The sequence below is a fragment of the Phyllobates terribilis genome, unplaced genomic scaffold (genome assembly GCF_046119375.1).
Source record: "Phyllobates terribilis strain yellow unplaced genomic scaffold, ASM4611937v1 Scaffold_4__5_contigs__length_816908805, whole genome shotgun sequence".
NCBI classification, from domain to species: domain Eukaryota; kingdom Metazoa; phylum Chordata; class Amphibia; order Anura; family Dendrobatidae; genus Phyllobates; species Phyllobates terribilis.
Genome location: NW_027362764.1, coordinates 685622232 through 685643205, shown reverse-complemented (window position 1 = coordinate 685643205; position 20974 = coordinate 685622232). Strand labels below are relative to the sequence as shown.

Sequence of the window (20974 nt, the reverse complement as noted above, 5' to 3'; positions counted from 1 at the left end):
ACTAATTCTCTGTACAGCGAACTCACATTTCTCCAGCTTAGCAAAAAGCGAATTGGCCATTAATAACTGTAATACCTCACGTACGCTCCGCCAATGAGACTCCAGATCCGGCGAATAAATCAAAATGTCATCCAAATACACAACCACATTTTTGCCGATTAAAGGTCTAAGGATATCATTAATAAGATTCTGAAAAAATGCTGGAGCATTGGTGAGACCAAAAGGCATAACCAGATTCTCAAAATGACCCACAGGAGTGTTAAAAGCAGTCTTCCATTCATCACCCTCCTTCATGCGCAACAAATTGTATGCCCCCCGGAGATCAATTTTAGAGAACCACTTGGCCCCCACTAACTGGTTAAATAAATCAGGAATCAATGGCAGTGGGTAAGGATTGCGTACAGTAATTTTATTAATCTCACGGAAGTCCAGACAAGGACGTAAACCGCCATCTTTTTTTTTTACAAAAAAAAATCCAACAGCCACAGGAGACTTGGAAGGCCTAATGTGACCGGCGGCCAAGCTTGTCTGTATGTATTCTTCCAAAGCCTTTCTTTCAGGAATAGTAAGATTAAATAAACGACTCTTAGGAAGAGTCGCGCCAGGGACAAATTCAATGGTACAATCATAGTCTCTATGGGGAGGCAAAACCTGCGACTCCTCCTCAGAAAAAACTCTCCAAAAATCCTGAATAGGTACAGGCAATTCCCCTCTATCCACAGCAGCAATGCGCCCGTTACAACACTTGTCATAACACTTAGGGCTCCAGGACTTAATTTCATTGGTAGACCAATCCAGTACAGGATTGTGCAATTTTAACCAGGGTAACCCCAATATTACTGGAGAAGGCAAATTATCCAATACCACCAAATCCAAATTCTCTTGATGAATACCATTAATAGTGAGGGGAAGTTCACAGACCTTGTGAGTATCACTCTTCAAGGGAGAGCCATCGACAGAAACCACAGCAATAGGGGATGACAAAGTTTTAGGTTCTAATCTAAGTTTTTCCAAGAATCCCTCATCAATCACATTCAGAGTAGATCCATAATCCACAAATACCCGAAATTCAATTAATTCATCCTGAGCAGCAGTAGTGGCAGATAGGAATACTCCCTTAGAATTTAAACAGGCAATACGAGCATGACTGACCTTTTTTTTTTCTTTCTTCTTACGAAGCACACAGCTCTTAATAAAATGACCAGACTTCCGCAATAGAAACACAAGCCTTCAGAAAGTCGGCGGTCTTTTTCCTGAGAGCGGGGTGCCATCGCCCCAATTTCCATCGGCTCTCCATTGTCAGCACAGAACCTCTCAGGACTCGAAGCTGACATAGCAGAGGATTTGCTCTCATTAACCCTTTCACGCAGTCTCCTGTCCACCCGTATAGCTAATTGCATTGCCTCCTGCAAGTTTCCAGGTGTGGGATAAGCAATCAGTAAATCCTTTACCCTTTCACATAGCCCTGCAAGAAACAAGCTTTTCAAAGCAGAATCGTTCCACCCCACCTGGGCAGACCACCGACGGAAGTGAGAACAATATTTTTCCACATTACCTGATCCCTGCCTCAAACGTCTTAATTCAGACTCAGCAGATGAGACACGATCAGGATCATCGTACAACAAACCCAAAGCAGAAAAAAAACTATCCACTGATCTAAAGCACGGATCACTAGGTTGGAGAGAGAAGGCCCATCCCTGAGGATCTTTGCGCAAAAGTGACATTATGATCCCTATGCGCTGTGATTCATCACCAGAGGATCCGGGTCTCAAACGAAAATATAATAGACAAGCATTTTTAAAAGAAAAAAAATCTTGTTGTTTGCCAAAAAATAGATCAGGCAGACGTACCTTAGGTTCCACAAAATGCGCTCCAGAACAGCTACTCACGTGTTGTTGGAGCTTGGTCACCTCCAGAGAGAGTCCCTGCAAGCGTTGAGCCAAATCTTGCACCGAGACCATGATGGAAAACTGGAGGTCTTTCCTTAGAGAAATTTTTTTTTTTTTTTTTTTTTTTTTATGGCTGGAATTACTGTTATGATCTGCTACAGAGACTAAGGAAAGAAAGGAGATCTATCCCTACAATAGAACTAAACTAGATCCCTACGATGTAACGGGGAACATGATCCTGCGATCAGACCCGCTAAAGTCCTCGGCTAGTCTGAACGCAGACCTATAGATGTGAGGGAGGGATCCCTACAAGATCTAGGGACTAGGAAAAGTTGGACACCTCCTAGCAGAAATAGTAGCAGTCAAAGACAAACACACAACAAAAAGGCATAGGGGTCAGAAGACCTAGCAAAACTAACAGAGAACGGCAACAGAGCAACAAGCTAGCTCAACAGTAGTAAATACAGATGAAGTCCAGCAAAGCCAGGAGGGCGGAGCCGGATTAAATAGGCAAAATGGTTATGTGACCAGCAAACTAAAAAAAAACTAACAGGAGAGTTGTAACACGCTTGGTGGCGAGCAATCTGGCCGTGACGGGGCGGGCTCCGAAGGGTCCGTGCAAAGGCTGTGCCGTCCCTACAGGTGTGGTTTGTTTAGCAGTGATTCACCCGCCGCATCAGGTGTCTTCAAAAATGACCCGGCGCAGGGTCTCCTGCAGGGTAAACCCTTCATCGCGGTAATGTGACAGAAAGAGCAAGCTGGACCCGTAACTTGGGGGCGGAGCGAGACGCCCAGGGGTGAATGAAGGAAGAGGGTGAGATGGTTGCCAGTGACTTTGAGCTGCTCTTCAGGGGGGAGGGTCGTGTTGCCTGCAAAGCTCTTCTGCTTGGGGTTACCGGTGGTTGCCTCCAGCCACGCGGGAGACGCTGGTCCTGGTGAAAAGGAGCCTAGTATTAAAAGTAAAGAAGCAACAATGCTGGAGGCCCACGGTGATCAGAAGGATGCTGGTATTTTGCAGAGATGAAATAGCGCAAGAGAGAAAGCAAATGAAAAAAAGAAAAGAGAATGAATGTGTGCACTTGTGAAAGGGAATGGAAAAAAGACATAGAAGAGAGTGGCCCCTGCTGGTGGAAGGAAGGAAAAAGCAAAAGCCTACAGCACCTGGTGTTCCCAGGCGGTCTCCCATCCAAGTACTAACCAGGCCTGACCCTGCTTAGCTTCCGAGATCAGACAAGATCGGGCATGTTCAGGGTGGTGTGACAGTAGGCAGAGACAAGCCTCTCACTTGCTGCTTTTCTACTTTGACGTCTGGCTGCCGGCTGCCCTTTCCAGTGCTCAGCAAGACCAGGTCCTTTTGTGCTTTCCCTTCTCTTCAATTTTTTTGCTGGCTTCCTAAAAAGGTCTTGTAGACAGAACGCCCCACTCAGAGCCACTGAGCTCACTGATCGGCTGCAGCGCTGTCGACGGAACGTCAGCTTCACGGCCAATGCCACAGGCCGGGAGCAGAGGCATGACTCACCGGTAGACCCAGGTAGGGTGAGTAGAGCGCGGTTAGTTGCTTTCTAATAGCCTGCAGCCGGGGATTAACTTTTAATGAAAGGGAACAATCCCTTTGACTGTCTGCAGCGCGCCACACCTAGGAAGCGCACTCTCACACACAAGCCAGCATGCACACGTGCTCGCACATGACAACACCCCCTATCTGCCCCTACAACCTCTCCGTCACCATGCGTCAGACTCTCCTCCCTGTTTTATGATTTCAGGGCCCTAGCAGGAATCATCTCCCCCTCCGCAATTCCTTCCGCACCTTCCTTGCCTTCCTTGCACTGAGGTTAGCTCTTTGTCAGCCGTCTGGCTTGGTTGCACAAGCTTCTTTGCAGAGAAACATGTTACTTCTGCTGGCCCTCGCTAGGTGGCCGGCATCCAAAACCTTCCCTGGGCACCTGCTGAAAGCCTGGCCCCTTCACGGCCCCGGGTGCTTTTAACGCCATCATTTCCACACGGCGAGCTGCGGAGTCAATAAGCACTCCTAGCCGTGGCAAGGAGCTCGGTGTCAGGCCTGCGTGAAGGCGGCGGGGTAGCGTACTTAGCTGCTAACTGGCTCAGAGGCCTTGGGGCTTCCATCATCTAAGTTACTTAAGGTCGGTGTCCGGCAAGGCGCCGTTCCATGCTAGCCGAGCTGGGCAGTAGGGCAAAAAGTCATCAAAATGGTCTACAGCACCCGGTGTTCCCAGGAGGTCTCCCATCCAAGAACTGTCCGAGCCAAGCCCTGCTTTGCTTCCGAGATCAGTTGAGATCGGGCGTATCCAAGGTGGTATGGCCAGTAGACGCTGCTCGATCCATCGCCCGGCCAGCCTTTCTCAGGATCGCTTGGTGGCGAGCAATCTGGCCGTGACGGGGCGGGCTCCGAAGGGTCCATGCAAAGGCTGTGCCGTCCCTACAGGTGTGGTTTGTTTAGCAGTGATTCACCCGCCGCATCAGGTGTCTTCAAAAATGGCTCGGCGCAGGGTCTCCTGCAGGCTAAACCCTTCATCGCGGTATTGTGGCAGAAAGAGCAAGCTGGACCCGTAATTTGGGGGTGGAGCGAGACGTCCAGGGGTGAATGAAGGAAGAGGGTGAGATGGTTGCCAGTGACTTTGAGCTGCTCTTCAGGGGGGAGGGTCGTGTTGCCTGCAAAGGTCTTCTGCTTGGGGTTACCGGTGGTTGCCTCCAGCCACCCGGGAGACGCTGGTCCTGGTGAAAAGGAGCCTAGTATTAAAAGTAAATAAGCAACAATGCTGGAGGCCCACGGTGATCAGAAGGATGCTGGTATTTTGCAGAGATGAAATAGCGCAAGAGAGAAAGCAAATGAAAAAAAGAAAAGAGAATGAATGTGTGCACTTGTGAAAGGGAATGGAAAAAAGGCATAGAAGAGAGTGCCCCCTGCTTGTGGAAGGAAGGAAAAAGCAAAAGCCTACAGCACTTGGTATTCCCAGGTGGTCTCCCATCCATGTACTAACCAGGCTTGACCCTGCTTAGCTTCCAAGATCAGACTCGATCGGGTGTGTTCAGGGTGGTGTGGCCGTAGGCAGGGACAAGCCTCTCACTTGCTGCTTTTCTACTTTGACATCTGGCTGCCGGCTGCCGGCTGCCGGCTGCCCTTTCCAGTGCTCAGCAAGACCACGTCCTTTTGTGCTTTCCCTTCTCTTCAATTTTTTTGCTGGCTTCCTTAAAATGTCTTGTAGACACAACGCCCCACTCAGAGCCGCTGAGCTCACTGATCGGCTGCAGCGCTGTCGACGGAACGTCAGCTTCACGGCCAATGCCACAGGCCGGGAGCAGAGGCGAGACTCACCGGTAGACCCGGGTAGGGTGAGTAGAGCGCGGTTAGTTGCTTTCTAATAGCCTGCAGCCGGGGATTAACTTTTAATGAAAGGGAACAATCCCTTTGACTGTCTGCAGCGCGCCACACCTAGGAAGCGCACTCTCACACACAAGCCAGCATGCACACGTGCTCGCACGTGACAACACCCCCTATCTGCCCCTACAACCTCTCCGTCACCATGCGTCAGGCTCTCCTGCCTGTTTTATGATTTCAGGGCCCTAGCAGGAATCACCCCCCCCTCCCCAATTCCTTCCTTGCCTTCCTTGCCTTCCTTGCACTGAGGTTAGCTCTTTGTCAGTCGTCTGGCTTGGTTACACAAGCTTCTTTGCAGAGAAACATGTTACTTCTGCTGGCCCTCGCTAGGCGGCCGGCATCCAAAACCTTCCCTGGGCACCTGCTGAAAGCCTGGCCCCTTCACGGCCCCGGGTGCTTTTAACGCCATCATTTCCACACGGCGAGCTGCGGAGTCAATAAGCACTCCTAGCCGGGGCAAGGAGCTCGGTGTCAGACCTGCGTGAAGGCGGTGGGGTAGCGTACTTAGCTGCCAACTGGCTCAGAGGCCTTGGGGCTTCCATCATCTAAGTTACTTAAGGTCGGTGTCCGGCAAGGCGCCGTTCCATGCTAGCCGAGCTGGGCAGTAGGGCAAAACGTCATCAAAATGGTCTACAGCACCCGGTGTTCCCAGGAGGTCTCCCATCAAAGTACTGTCTGAGCCCAGCCCTTCTTTGCTTCCAAGATCAGACAAGATCAGGCGTATCCAAGGTGGTATGGCCAGCAGACGCTGCTTGATCCATCGCCCGGCCAGCCTTTTTTCAGGATCGCTTGGTGGCGAGCAATCTGGCCGTGACGGGGCGGGCTCCGAAGGGTCCATGCAAAGGCTGTGCCGTCCCTACAGGTGTGGTTTGTTTAGCAGTGATTCACCCGCCGCATCAGGTGTCTTCAAAAATGGCTCGGCGCAGGGTCTCCTGCAGGCTAAACCCTTCATCGCGGTAATGTGACAGAAAGAGCAAGCTGGACCCGTAACTTGGGTGTGGAGCGAGACGTCCAGGGGTGAATGAAGGAAGAGGGTGAGATGGTTGCCAGTGACTTTGAGCTGCTCTTCAGGGGGGAGGGTCGTGTTGCCTGCAAAGGTCTTCTGCTTGGGGTTACCGGTGGTTGCCTCCAGCCACCCGGGAGACGCTGGTCCTAGTGAAAAGGAGCCTAGTATTAAAAGTAAAGAAGCAACAATGCTGGAGGCCCACGGTGATCAGAAGGATGCTGGTATTTTGCAGAGATGAAATAGCGCAAGAGAGAAAGCAAATGAAAAAAAGAAAAGAGAATGAATGTGTGCACTTGTGAAAGGGAATGGAAAAAAGGCATAGAAGAGAGTACCCACTGCTGGTGGAAGGAAAGAAAAAGCAAAATCGTACAGCACCTGGTATTCCCAGGCAGTCTCCCATCCAAGTACCAACCAGGCCCAACCCTGCTTAGCTTCCAAGATCAGATGAGATCAGGCGTGTTCAGGGTGGTGTGGCCATAGGCAGAGACAAGCCTCTCACTTGCTGCTTTTCTACTTTGAAGTCTGGCTGCCGGATGCCCTTTCCAGTGTTCAGCAAGACCAGGTCCTTTTGTGCTTTCCCTTCTCTTCAATTTTTTTGCTGGCTTCCTTAAAAGGTCTTGTAGACACAACGCCCCACTCAGAGCCGCTGAGCTCACTGATCGGCTGCAGCGCTGTCGACGGAACGTCAGCTTCACGGCCAATGCCACAGGCCGGAAGCAGAGGCGAGACTCACCGGTAGACCCGGGTAGGGTGAGTAGAGCGCGGTTAGTTGCTTTCTAATCGCCTGCAGCCGGGGATTAACTTTTAATGAAAGGGAACAATCCCTTTGACTGTCTGCAGCGCGCCACACCTAGGAAGCGCACTCTCACACACAAGCCAGCATGCACACGTGCTCGCACGTGACAACACCCCCTATCTGCCCCTACAACTTCTCCGTCACCATGCGTCAGACACTCCTGCCTGTTTTATGATTTCAGGGCCCTAGCAGGAATCACCCCACCCCTCCCCAATTCCTTCCTTGCCTTCATAGAATCATAGAATCATAGAATGGTAGAGTTGGAAGGGACCTCCTGGGTCATCTGGTCCAACCCCCTGCTCAAAGCAGGATTCACTAGATCATCTCAGACAGATGTCTGTCCAGCCTCTGTTTGAAGACGTCCATTGAAGGGGAACTCACCACCTCTCGTGGCAGCCTGTTCCACTCATTAATCACCCTAACTGTCAAAAAGTTTTTCTAATATCTAATCTGTGTCTCCTCCCATTTAGTTTCATCCCATTGCTTCTAGTCTTTCCTTGTGCAAATGAGAATAAAGATGATCCTTCTACAATGTGACAGCCCTTGACATATTTGTAGACAGCTATTAAGTCTCCTCTCAGTCTTCTTTTTTGCAAGCTAAACATTCCCAAATCCTGCAACCGTTCCTCGTAGGACATGGTTTGCAGACCAGTCACCATTCTGGTCGCTCTTCTCTGAACTTGCTCCAGTTTGTCTATGTCTTTTTTAAAATGTGGTGCCCAAAACTGTACACAGTATTCCAGATGAGGTCTGACCAAAGAGGAGTAAAGACCGATAATGACTTCACGTGATCTAGACTGTATGCTTCTGTTAATACATCCCAGAATTGTATTTGCCTTTTTTGCTGCTGCATCACACTGTTGACTCATGTTCAGTCTATGATCTATTAGTATACCTAAGTCTTTTTCACATGTACTGTTGCTTAGCTCTATTCCTCCCATTCTGTATATGCTTTTTTCATTTTTATTGCCCAGATGTAGTACTTTGCATTTTTCCCTGTTAAAAACCATTCTGTTGGTTGCTGCCCACTGCTCCAGTTTATTTAGGTCTTTTTGAATCCTCTCTCTCTCTTCTCTAGTATTAGCTATCCCTCCTAGCTTTGTGTCATCAGCAAATTTAATCAGTTTACCCTCAGTTCCTTCATCTAAATCATTGATAAAGATGTTGAACAATACAGGTCCCAGGACGGAGCCCTGTGGTACCCCACTTGAGACATTCATCCAGCTGGATGTGAAGCCATTTACAACCACCCTTTGAGTCCGATCACTAAGCCAGTTATGAATCCACCTAACAGTTGCCTGGTCCATTGCATATTTGGTCATTTTTTCAATAAGGATGGTGTGAGATACTTTGTCAAATGCTTTGCTGAAGTCAAGATATACTATATCTACAGCATTTCCCTGATCCACCCAGTCAGTGATTCTGTCATAGAAGGAAATTAAGTTAGTCTGACATGACTTGTTAGTTACAAACCCATGCTGACTCTGGTTAATCACTTCATTCTTATCCATGTACTTACATACATGTTGTTTAATAATTTGTTCAAAGATCTTTCCTGGTATAGAAGTCAGACTAACCGGCCTATAGTTCCCTGGGTCCACCTTCTTCCCCTTTTTGAAGATAGGAACAACATTTGCTCTTCTCCAGTCTTCTGGGACTTCTCCTGTTCTCCAAGAATTTTCAAAGATTATGGAGAGTGGTTCTAAAATTTCTTCTACGATCTCCTTCAGTACTCTGGGGTGTAATTCATCTGGACCTGGAGACTTGAACTCATTTATGTTAGCTAAATATTCCCTCACAATCTTTCTGTTTACAGATAACTTGGATTCCTCTATTCCTTTAAAAGGACAGTGAAGATCAGTTGATGTTACATTTTCTTTCTGAGAGAAAACAGATGCAAAATAGGAATTAAAAAGTTCGGCCTTCTCAACATCCTCTCTTACCATTTCTCCATTTTCATCCTGTAAAAATCTTATAGCATCTTTGACTTTTCTTTTACTTTTGACATACCCCCAAAATCTTTTTTTATTGCTTTTGACATCTCTTGCAAGCCTTAATTCATTGTCAGCTTTAGCTAACCTGATACGTGCCCTACAGGATCTGCAGACTGCATTATAATCTTCTTTAGATATCCTCCCTCTTTCCATTTAATAAACATTTCTTTCATTCTTTTTAGCATGTGTTTAAGTTCTGTGTTCATCCATCCTGGTTTCCTTAAATGCTTCCCATTCTTCCTACTTTTCGGGATTGTTAACGATTGTGCTTTGAGAATCTCATTTTTAAAAATTTCCCATCCTTCCTAGACATTTTTGTCCTTAAGGACATCCAGCCATTGGATCCTTCCTATTCTCTTTCTGAGTCTCTTAAAATCTGCCTTTCTAAAATCTAACCTTGAAGTTTGAGTCTTCACATGTCTTCCTCCTCTAGTTATCCAAAATTCTATAATAGCATGATCACTGCCTCCTAGGGTCCCAGCCACCTTTACCTCCTCAACCATTTCCTCCCTGTTTATAAGGATTAGATCCAAAGTAGCAGATCCCCTTGTTTTCTCCCCTACCTTTTGGAAGATAACGTTGTCAGCAAGAGAGGATAAGGAAAACCTTCCTTGCACTGAGGTTAGCTCTTTGTCAGCCGTCTGGCTTGGTTACACAAGCTTCTTTGCAGAGAAACATGTTACTTCTGCTGGCCCTCGCTAGGCGGCCGGCATCCAAAACCTTCCCTGGGCACCTGCTGAAAGCCTGGCCCCTTCACGGCCCCGGTTGCTTTTAACGCCATCATTTCCACACGGCGAGCTGCGGAGTCAATAAGCACTCCTAGCCGTGGCAAGGAGCTCGGTGTCAGGCCTGCGTGAAGGCGGCGGGGTAGCGTACTTAGCTGCCAACTGGCTCAGAGGCCTTGGGGCTTCCATCATCTAAGTTACTTAAGGTCGGTGTCCGGCAAGGTGCCGTTCCATGCTAGCCGAGCTGGGCAGTAGGGCAAAACGTCATCAAAATGGTCTACAGCACCCGGTGTTCCCAGGAGGTCTCCCATCCAAGTACTGTCTGAGCCCAGCCCTGCTTTGCTTCCGAGATCAGACGAGATCGGGCGTATCCAAGGTGGTATGGCCAGTAGACGCTGCTCGATCCATCGCCCGGCCAGCCTTTCTCAGGATCGCTTGGTGGCGAGCAATCTGGCCGTGACGGGGCGGGCTCCGAAGGGTCCATGCAAAGGCTGTGCCGTCCCTACAGGTGTGGTTTGTTTAGCAGTGATTCACCCGCCGCATCAGGTGTCTTCAAAAATGGCTCGGCGCAGGGTCTCCTGCAGGCTAAACCCTTCATCGCGGTAATGTGACAGAAAGAGCAAGCTGGACCCGTAACTTGGGGGTGGAGCGAGACGTCCAGGGGTGAATGAAGGAAGAGGGTGAGATGGTTGCCAGTGACTTTGAGCTACTCTTCAGGGGGGAGGGTCGTGTTGCCTGCAAAGGTCTTCTGCTTGGGGTTACCGGTGGTTGCCTCCAGCCACGCGGGAGATGCTGGTCCTGGTGAAAAGGAGCCTAGTATTAAAAGTAAAGAAGCAACAATGCTGGAGGCCCACGGTGATCAGAAGGATGCTGGTATTTTGCAGAGATGAAATAGCGCAAGAGAGAAAGCAAATGAAAAAAAGAAAAGAGAATGAATGTGTGCACTTGTGAAAGGGAATGGAAAAAAGGCATAGAAGAGACTGCCCCCTGCTGGTGGAAGGAAGGAAAAAGCAAAAGCCTACAGCACCTGGCATTCCCAGGCGGTCTCTGCTAAATGGTTAATTATGGAAATTCATTTGGAATGTTAATCGATAATCATTTTTCTGAGTTCTATGCCTCAGCCATCGTGTCTAGTTGACATGCGCTATTTGTGTGTGTATTTTTGGTTCACTACCATATGTTGAACAGGTGTCCATACGACTGGCTATAAAAGCCCATGTTACAGAAAGGGGGGCTCTCTTGCTCTGCCCACCCCACAAGACACAGAATCTTCATGCTGAGAAGCAGATGACATGTAGGCCTGGACACATGCTGGACAAAGACATGATTTACCAGCCAGGATCCAAGGAAAGATGGGTGAATCTCAACAATTAAGCTAATTATGGACAAATGGACAATTACTTTATAACTAATTATTGTATGTACCTGCTGCAATCTGATTCTTTTTAATGGACAATCCAAGAATAAATAGATACATTTTTTTATAAGAATATCGTGATATTGATACTTTGAGAAGTCCTCAGTAGAAAAAAATAATACAGGAAGAGTATTATTTTACAATGGTGAGCCAGCCAGTCCTGTTTTTTTGTTTTTTAAATTAAGTAAGTGAATTTCTTCCGTGAACAAGGGGGGAGTCCTGACGAGCTGAACAGCTGTTGTTCACGTGTCAGTAAATTCACTAGTTTGTCACGAGAAGCAGAAAGGACCTACAGACTGAGGAAAGACAGGAAGCAGAGGTACTAACAAGGAACAGAATCACACAGGAAAAGAATCAGACGAACTGAAGACAGGACGTGCTGATAAAGAGAAGCCAAGGAATCTTAAGGTAAGCAAAATATGGATATAATTTCTTCTTTTGCTAAACAAAGTAATATTAATTTCAAAGTTAATGTAGGAGATGACATAGAAGTTTTGTGGCTCAGTTTATACAAAGAATGTGAATTGCAGAATTTACAGTTTACTTCTAAATTGGTAAATAGAGACAAACAGAAATTGAGAAATATTCTACATTTGGTAGATTTTTTTCATAGTCTTGTGTTAGAGATTTCTAAGCAGGAAAATAGTGTAGAAGTGTCAGACGGTGATACTGATTCACACTGTAATGTGGAAAATGAACAAGAAGTAAGACACATGTCTGTAACTGAAGGTGACCTTGGGTCTGACCAAGAGACGGACATACAGAAACCTGACATGGGAGGAGACATGACTGACATACGAGAAACCGACATACTAGGTGATGTGGGAGGAGACGTGAGTGACGTAGGAGGAACGGACGTACAAGAGCCACTAAAAATATCAGAGAATTCTGGAATTACCCAGGCTCAACTCCAAATTAAAATGAGGAAAAATTTGCTGAAATTATACAAAATCATGCCAAAATATGATGTCAAAATCCATGCCTGTAGAAATTCAGAGACATTTGGGAGCTTCTCTGATAAGTTTGATTTATCCAATGAGGAGAGGAATCAATTATTTAAAATATGGATTCCTGTGACATTGTCCAGACGTTTACATTTAATGCCCTGTGAAAATGACTCTCCTAATGGATGGGAAAATGATTCGGACAGATTAAGATATTTGATTTATTGTGTCACAAAGGATTTTCCCAACATAGAAGATCTGCAGAAACTAAGGATTGGTAGGAAGGAATGTACATATACATTCATGTCCATATTTGAACGGTTGTACAAAGCTCTCATCAAAAATGGAAAAGTACAACATATGTAACAACTTTTGTACAAAAATTCAAATTCCTAAATTCAGTTTCCCAAGTTATGGCATCACAAAAAAATTCATTATTTGAATGTGCGCAGATGCTGGATTTTGTTAGAAAACATGAGAATCGTGAAAAGAAAATAAATCAAGCTAAATTTATAAAACCAGGAAAGGTAAAATCTTACCAAAAGCCAATATCAAACTCTCCTAGACTGAGTCATCCCCATAGTGAACTCTATCAAATACGCAGAAGATTTCATATATGTTATAAGCCATATCAGCCAGTGCAAAGATCCATCTCTCCACAGAATGAGTTAATTCTCAGTCAGAACTGTGATTCTCTAAAAAGGAAAATGGCTGAAACTGATGGACAGAGACAGGTGAGACGACCAACTCACAGTGACGTCATGGAATGTGGACAGAAGAACAGGCAGTTCTCTGAGGTTTTGAAGGATAGAAAAATGTCTTTCCTAAATAGGGCGTTCCTGGAGATATTTGAGAGAGACAGAAGATTTGGTTTAGGGAGTGGCTAAGGAAAAACTGTAATTACAATGTTGTATCAAAATGTAATACAATGTCTCAATATTTATTTATAATCTTATACAGTAAAATTGTAGTTACATAGTTTCTAATAGTTCAGTAGAGATTGCGTATAATTGTATTAATATATACGTTTATAAAATATATATATATATATTAATTAATAAATTAGAACTTCATATATATAAATTTAAGTAGCAATATTTTGAATTACATTAGAACCAACCAATATATGTATAAGATATTTAAATAATTCTGTTTCTGTATGAATTTGATATTTAATTTTATTTTCTTATATTTCCTTAGAGTTTTCATTTCAAAGCAGGATTTGATCAAAGAACTCTAAAATGGATTTATTTCTTTATTCACACAGGAAGTGAAAAATTGCATGATTTTATGTGTATAACATTTTAAAATAATAACAATATATCTAGTTGAACTATAATATATATGTAATACTTATTAATTCTTTTGTGTTGCTAATATTTTCTGTGCATGAAGTGTTCGTGCAAATTAAAGTAGCTTTACAGCATGACGTGTGACAGCTGCAGCCTTTGAACTTTGAGCTAATAGTATAGGATCCCATTCATTCTATTTTCAACTGATGTAACTTAAGACCAGACAGCCAGTGAAAAAAGAATCTAAGACAAGAGTTTTTTCAAGTGTCTGAAATTCCAGTGACTTACTCTCATATTATATAATATGTACTTGGGGAATATTCAAAGAAATATAAAGATATTCAATTGATATGGCAATGCGCATTAATAAATTGGGATACAACAATTTTGGGTTAAATATATATATATATATATATATATCTAAAACTTCATATGTGGAATGTTTGAGTTGAACAGATCTGTGAATGTCAGAGTGAAGGTGACAGATGAGTAAATCAGCAGCTGCTAAGTGTGATTGATGTGACAGAGGCCTCGTATGTTTGTATGTTTGAAAAAATAAAAATGTTTCTTTATGTGAAGGTACAAAAATATATTTAATTCTGAGGAAATTATAATACATAATTAGGTATTATCTACATATATATATTTCTATATTTCTTTAATAATTATTATTTCTTGATTTAACTAATAGTGGATAAGGGCAACCACACATCGAAATGGTTTACAAAGCAAATTTATATTTAGAATAATTTTCCACATGATAATATTCTTGAATAACTATAATATTATTTTTAATGGTTACCTAAATAGGTACACACCTCTCTTTAGTCAAATCTATGCTTCTCATCGATATGAAATTTATAATTTGGTTCTGATATATACAGAAATTTTATAAAATAATATTTTTGGTATTAAGGGGGAAAATGTGTTTTTGATCCTGATTACATAATGACTTTTGATCAATACTTATTTTCCACACATTTTAATAAAGAAGAAATAATAATAAGGTACTATGGTATAATTAAGAATGGTATTACATGCAAAGTTGCATAATTTAATATTTTTTGGTGGTACAAGGTTATGACAAATATGAAATCATCCAGATAATGGAGATATAAGGGTATTTTTTATGGAGAATATAATTACTCTGCATTTGTCATTAAAATTTAAAGGCCTTATTTTTATTTTTATTCTTATTTTTACTCTTAATTTTATTTTTCATTTTTAAAATTTTATTCTTACTTTATACTTCTTATTTTTCTATTTTTTCATTTTTTAATTCTCATTTGATTTTATTTGAGTTCAATATCTCAATTGAGAAAACACATTAATATTTAATAAAGTAATGTCTAATACAAGAGTATTGCTTCATTAAATATATATTGCTAAGGAAAAAAATGTTTACATTTTCTGAGTAAACACAACAATTCATTTATTCATTCATTCATTCATTCATTCATACATTCATTTATTTATTCATTTTGGTTCAGGAGTATACATTCTTTGATATTATTGGTTTAATAAAGATATAAAAACTTGTTTTTTCAAAATACACTGACACCTATGGGTTGGAAAAGGTAATTACACCTATGACATAAAAATGTTCTATCATATGGAGAACTTGATTGATAATGAATTATTATCTATTATTGTTTATTATTCCAAACATAATTTATTTTAATATTTTGATAATAATTAGATGGATATTACTGATTGCTATGGTACGCTGTGATATTATAGGTTAGGAAAAACTGCCAGATTTGGTATCAGATTAGGGAATGAAGACTTCAATCAAGACATCGCAAACATGAATGCTATCTTAATAAAGACTTTTAATTTTTATAAATCAAAGAGATTCTCAAAAGTTACAAGAAGAAGCAACTGATATCCGGACGTCTCAGAAGGTAACAGGTGTGAATGCTGAGTGTTATAATAGACTGTGTCCATTACATACAATACAATTCACACCACTGATCACCAGGACGGCAGAGGACGATGATCCTATATGTACTGTGTTGTGTTCAAGTTTCATCACGTTCCAGTGGTTTCTTATCACCTGCAACGCTTCAATGAAAGCTGGTGAACAGGTAATACCTGGCATATGTGTCCTGTATATAAAGGACTGAGTACTGGTTATGGTGCTATATAAAGCAGGAAAGTGTCAAGTTAACCCTTGCTTTACTGACCAAAGACGTCACATCTGTTCCAAAAGTGACACGAGACCAGTGCGGACACACGGAAGATTCCAAAGACGATCCAACGTAAGTCCAGGTGACACTGCACAGATATTAAAGCTACATTTCAGCCATGGACTTTGTTTTCTTATCAACTGACACACATGATCTTTCTAATAAAGAGTACAGTATATGGACTGAACAATAATGAACACAATTATGGACTGTACAATATCTACATGCTGTAATTTATTTCAAAGGAGTTTTCATCCAAAGACTGTGTTATAAAAGAACCAAGAAGAAGACGAGACGACGACCCGATGACATCAGATGATGACGATTGAACCCGCGATTGCTTCAATTTAGATATAGGGAAGTATAATTATACATATTAAATGAATATTAGTCACGGCTTACCATAACATGAATTCACATCATTATATAACAATAAACCGATATTGATACTATTATTACTATTATTATTATTGTGGAAATTTAATGATATTGCCAAGGAAGAAGGAAAGAAAGAATGATTGATGAATGTATCTTCTTTTGAGATTTTTCAGTTAAAGTCCTTTTATTCTCAAAAAAGGGGGAAATGTTAAATGGTTAATTATGGAAATTCATTTGGAGTGTTAATCGATAATCATTTTTCTGAGTTCTATGCCTCAGCCATCGTGTCTAGTTGACATGTGCTATTTGTGTGTGTATTTTTGGTTCACTACCATATGTAGAACAGGTGTCCATACGACTGGCTATAAAAGCCCATGGTACAGAAAGGGGGGCCTCTCTTGCTCTGCCCACCCCACAAGACACAGAATCTTCATGCTGAGAAGCAGATGACATGTAGGCCTGGACACATGCTGGACAAAGACATGATTTACCAGACAGGATCCAAGGAAAGATGGGTGAATCTCAACAATTAAGCTAATTATGGACAAATGGACAATTACTTTATAACTAATTATTGTATGTACCTGCTGCAATCTGATTCTTTTTAATGGACAATCCAAGAATAAATAGATACATTTTTTTATAAGAATATCGTGATATTGATACTTTGAGAAGTCCTCAGTAGAAAAAAATAATACAGGAAGAGTATTATTTTACAATGGTGAGCCAGCCAGTCCTGTTTTTTTGTTTTTTAAATTAAGTAAGTGAATTTCTTCCGTGAACAAGGGGGGAGTCCTGACGAGCTGAACAGCTGTTGTTCACGTGTCAGTAAATTCACTAGTTTGTCACGAGAAGCAGAAAGGACCTACAGACTGAGGAAAGACAGGAAGCAGAGGTACTAACAAGGAACAGAATCACACAGGAAAAGAATCAGACGAACTGAAGACAGGACGTGCTGATAAAGAGAAGCCAAGGAATCTTAAGGTAAGCAAAATATGGATATAATTTCTTCTTTTGCTAAACAAAGTAATATTAATTTCAAAGTTAATGTAGGAGATGACATAGAAGTTTTGTGGCTCAGTTTATACAAAGAATGTGAATTGCAGAATTTACAGTTAACTTCTAAATTGGTAAATAGAGACAAACAGAAATTGAGAAATATTCTACATTTGGTAGATTTTTTTCATAGTCTTGTGTTAGAGATTTCAAAGCAGGAAAATAGTGTAGAAGTGTCAGACGGTGATACTGATTCTGACTGTAATGTGGAAAATGAACAAGAAGTAAGACACGTGTCTGTAACTGAAGGTGACCTTGGGTCTGACCAAGAGACGGACATACAGAAACCTGACATGGGAGGAGACATGACTGACATACGAGAAACCGACATACTAGGTGATGTGGGAGGAGACGTGAGTGACATAGGAGGAACGGACGTATAAGAGACACTAAAAATATCAGAGAATTCTGGAATTACCCAGGCTCAACTCCAAATTAAAATGAGGAAAAATTTGCTGAAATTATACAAAATCATGCCAAAATATGATGTCAAAATCCATGCCTGTAGAAATTCAGAGACATTTGAGAGCTTCTCTGATAAGTTTAATTTATCCAATGAGGAGAGGAATCAATTATTTAAAATATGGATTCCTGTGACATTGTCCAGACGTTTACATTTAATGCCCTGTGAAAATGACTCTCCTAATGGATGGGAAAATGATTCGGACAGATTAAGATATTTGATTTATTGTGTCACAAAGGATTTTCCCAACATAGAAGATCTGCAGAAACTAAGGATTGGTAGGAAGGAATGTACATATACATTCATGTCCATATTTGAACGGTTGTACAAAGCTCTCATCAAAAATGGAAAAGTACAACATCTAATAACAACTTTTGTACAAAAATTCAAATTCCTAAATTCAGTTTCCCAAGTTATGGCATCACAAAAAAATTCATTATTTGAATGTGCGCAGATGCTGGATTTTGTTAGAAAACATGAGAATCGTGAAAAGAAAATAAATCAAGCTAAATTTATAAAACCAGGAAAGGTAAAATCTTACCAAAAGCCAATATCAAACTCTCCTAGACTGAGTCATCCCCATAGTGAACTCTATCAAATACGCAGAAGATTTCATATATGTTATAAGCCATATCAGCCAGTGCAAAGATCCATCTCTCCACAGAATGAGTTAATTCTCAGTCAGAACTGTGATTCTCTAAAAAGGAAAATGGCTGAAACTGATGGACAGAGACAGGTGAGACGACCAACTCACAGTGACGTCATGGAATGTGGACAGAAGAACAGGCAGTTCTCTGAGGTTTTGAAGGATAGAAAAATGTCTTTCCTAAATAGGGCGTTCCTGGAGATATTTGAGAGAGACAGAAGATTTGGTTTAGGGAATGGCTAAGGATAAACTGTAATTACAATGTTGTATCAAAATGTAATACAATGTCTCAATATTTATTTATAATCTTATACAGTAAAATTGTAGTTACATAGTTTCTAATAGTTCATATATATATATATATATATACACTTGTCTAAGTAGAGATTGCGTATAATTGTATTTATATATACGTTTATAAAATATATATATATATATTAATTAATAAATTAGAACTTCATATATATACATTTAAGTAGCAATATTTTGAATTACATTAGAACCATCCAATATATGTATAAGATATTTAAATAATTCTGTTTCTGTATGAATTTGATATTTAATTTTATTTTCTTATATTTCCTTAGAGTTTTCATTCCAAAGCAGGATTTGATCATGAAGTGTGACAGCTGCGGCCTTTGAACTTTGAGCTAATAGTATAGGATCCCATTCATACTATTTTCAACTGATGTAACTTAAGACCGGACAGCCAGTGAAAAAAGAATCTAAGACAAGAGTTTTTTCAAGTGTCTGAAATTCCAGTGACTTACTCCCATATTATATAATATGTACTTGAGGAATATTCAAAGAAATATAAAGATATTCAATTGATATGGCAATGCGCATTAATAAATTGGGATACAACAATTTTGGGTTAAATATATATATATATATATATCTAAAACTTCATATGTGGAATGTTTGAGTTGAACAGATCTGTGAATGTCAGAGTGAAGGTGACAGATGAGTAAATCAGCAGCTGCTAAGTGTGATTGATGTGACAGAGGCCTCGTATGTTTGTATGTTTGAAAAAATAAAAATGTTTCTTTATGTGAAGGTACAAAAATATATTTAATTCTGAGGAAATTATAATACATAATTAGGTATTATCTACATATATATATTTCTATATTTCTTTAATAATTATTATTTCTTGATTTAACTAATAGTGGATAAGGGCAACCACACATCAAAATGGTTTACAAAGCAAATTTATATTTAGAATAATTTTCCACATGATAATATTCTTGAATAACTATAATATTATTTTTAATGGTTACCTAAATAGGTACACACCTCTCTTTAGTCAAATCTATGCTACTCATCGATATGAAATTTATAATTTGGTTCTGATATATACATAAATTTTATAAAATAATATTTTTGGTATTAAGGGGGAAAATGTGTTTTTGATCCTGATTACATAATCACTTTTGATCAATACTTATTTTCCACACATTTTAATAAAGAAGAAATAATAATAAGGTACTATGGTATAATTAAGAAGGGTATTACATGCAAAGTTGCATAATTTAATATTTTTTGGTGGTACAAGGTTATGACAAATATGAAATCATCCAGATAATGGAGATATAAGGGTATTTTTTATGGAGAATATAATTACTCTGCATTTGTCATTAAAATTTAAAGGCCTTATTTTTATTTTTATTCTTATTTTTACTCTTAATTTTATTTTTCATTTTTAAAATTTTATTCTTACTTTATACTTCTTATTTTTCTATTTTTTCATTTTTTAATTCTCATTTGATTTTATTTGAGCTAAATATCTCAATTGAGAAAACACATTAATATTTAATAAAGTAATGTCTAATACAAGAGTATTGCTTCATTCAATATATATTGCTAAGGAAAAAAATGTTTACATTTTCTGAGTAAACACATCAATTCATTCATTCTTTATACATTCATTCATTCATTCATACATTCATATATTTATTCATTTTGGTTCAGGAGTATACATTCTTTGATATTATTGGTTTAATAAAGATATAAAAACTTGTTTTTTCAAAATACACTGACACCTATGGGTTGGAAAAGGTAATTACACCTATGACATAAAAATGTTCTATCATATGGAGAACTTGATTGATAATGAATTATTATCTATTATTGTTTATTATTCCAAACATAATTTATTTTAATATTTTGATAATAATTAGATGGATATTACTGATTGCTATGGTACGCTGTGATATTATAGGTTAGGAAAAACTGCCAGATTTGGTATCAGATTAGGGAATGAAGACTTCAATCAAGACATCGCAATTATGAATTCTATCTTAATAAAGACTTTTAATTTTTATAAATCAAAGAGATTCTCAAAAGTTACAAGAAGAAGCAACTGATATCCGGACGTCTCAGAAGGTAACAGGTGTGAATGCTGAGTGTTATAATTAGTGTTGAGCCACCCCCGTAGTGTTCGAGTTCGGTTCGGTTCGTCGAACACCCGTGTGTTCGCCGAACTGTTCGTCGAACTGTTCGTCGAACACCTTCGAACACCGTTAAAACCAATGGCAGTCAAACAAAAACACATAGAAACACATAGAAAACACCTTCAAAGGTGTCCAAAAGCTGACAAACTGCTCAGAAGACACAACTAACACATGGAAAAGTGACAAGTACATATAGTCATGCGAAAAGAAAAGAGGTGGAGGAGTAAAAGGAGGGGGAGACACAGATATAGGCATGTCATGCCCTTCTAAAATCCAAAAAGTGAGAAGCCGAGACGGCCAGTCCGCTCCTGCCCGTGCCACCTCCGTGT

General features: G+C 40.6%; 1 non-coding gene and 5 pseudogenes across 1 annotated transcript; all 6 read right to left on the bottom strand.

Annotated features, from left to right (window-relative positions):
* Positions 1 to 3038: 3038 nt before the first annotated feature.
* On the bottom strand, positions 3039 to 3157 carry LOC141267083 (5S ribosomal RNA). Its single transcript, XR_012321098.1, has one exon. It is a non-coding gene; the product is annotated as a 5S ribosomal RNA (ribosomal RNA).
* A 941-nt stretch (positions 3158 to 4098) lies between these two features.
* LOC141268745 (5S ribosomal RNA) lies at positions 4099 to 4218 on the bottom strand (annotated as a pseudogene).
* Positions 4219 to 4839: 621 nt separating this feature from the next.
* LOC141268731 (5S ribosomal RNA) lies at positions 4840 to 4958 on the bottom strand (annotated as a pseudogene).
* A 955-nt stretch (positions 4959 to 5913) lies between these two features.
* Positions 5914 to 6033, bottom strand: LOC141270018 (5S ribosomal RNA; annotated as a pseudogene).
* A 622-nt stretch (positions 6034 to 6655) lies between these two features.
* LOC141267595 (5S ribosomal RNA) lies at positions 6656 to 6774 on the bottom strand (annotated as a pseudogene).
* Positions 6775 to 10081: 3307 nt separating this feature from the next.
* On the bottom strand, positions 10082 to 10201 carry LOC141267338 (5S ribosomal RNA; annotated as a pseudogene).
* Between the last annotated feature and the right edge of the window lie 10773 nt (positions 10202 to 20974).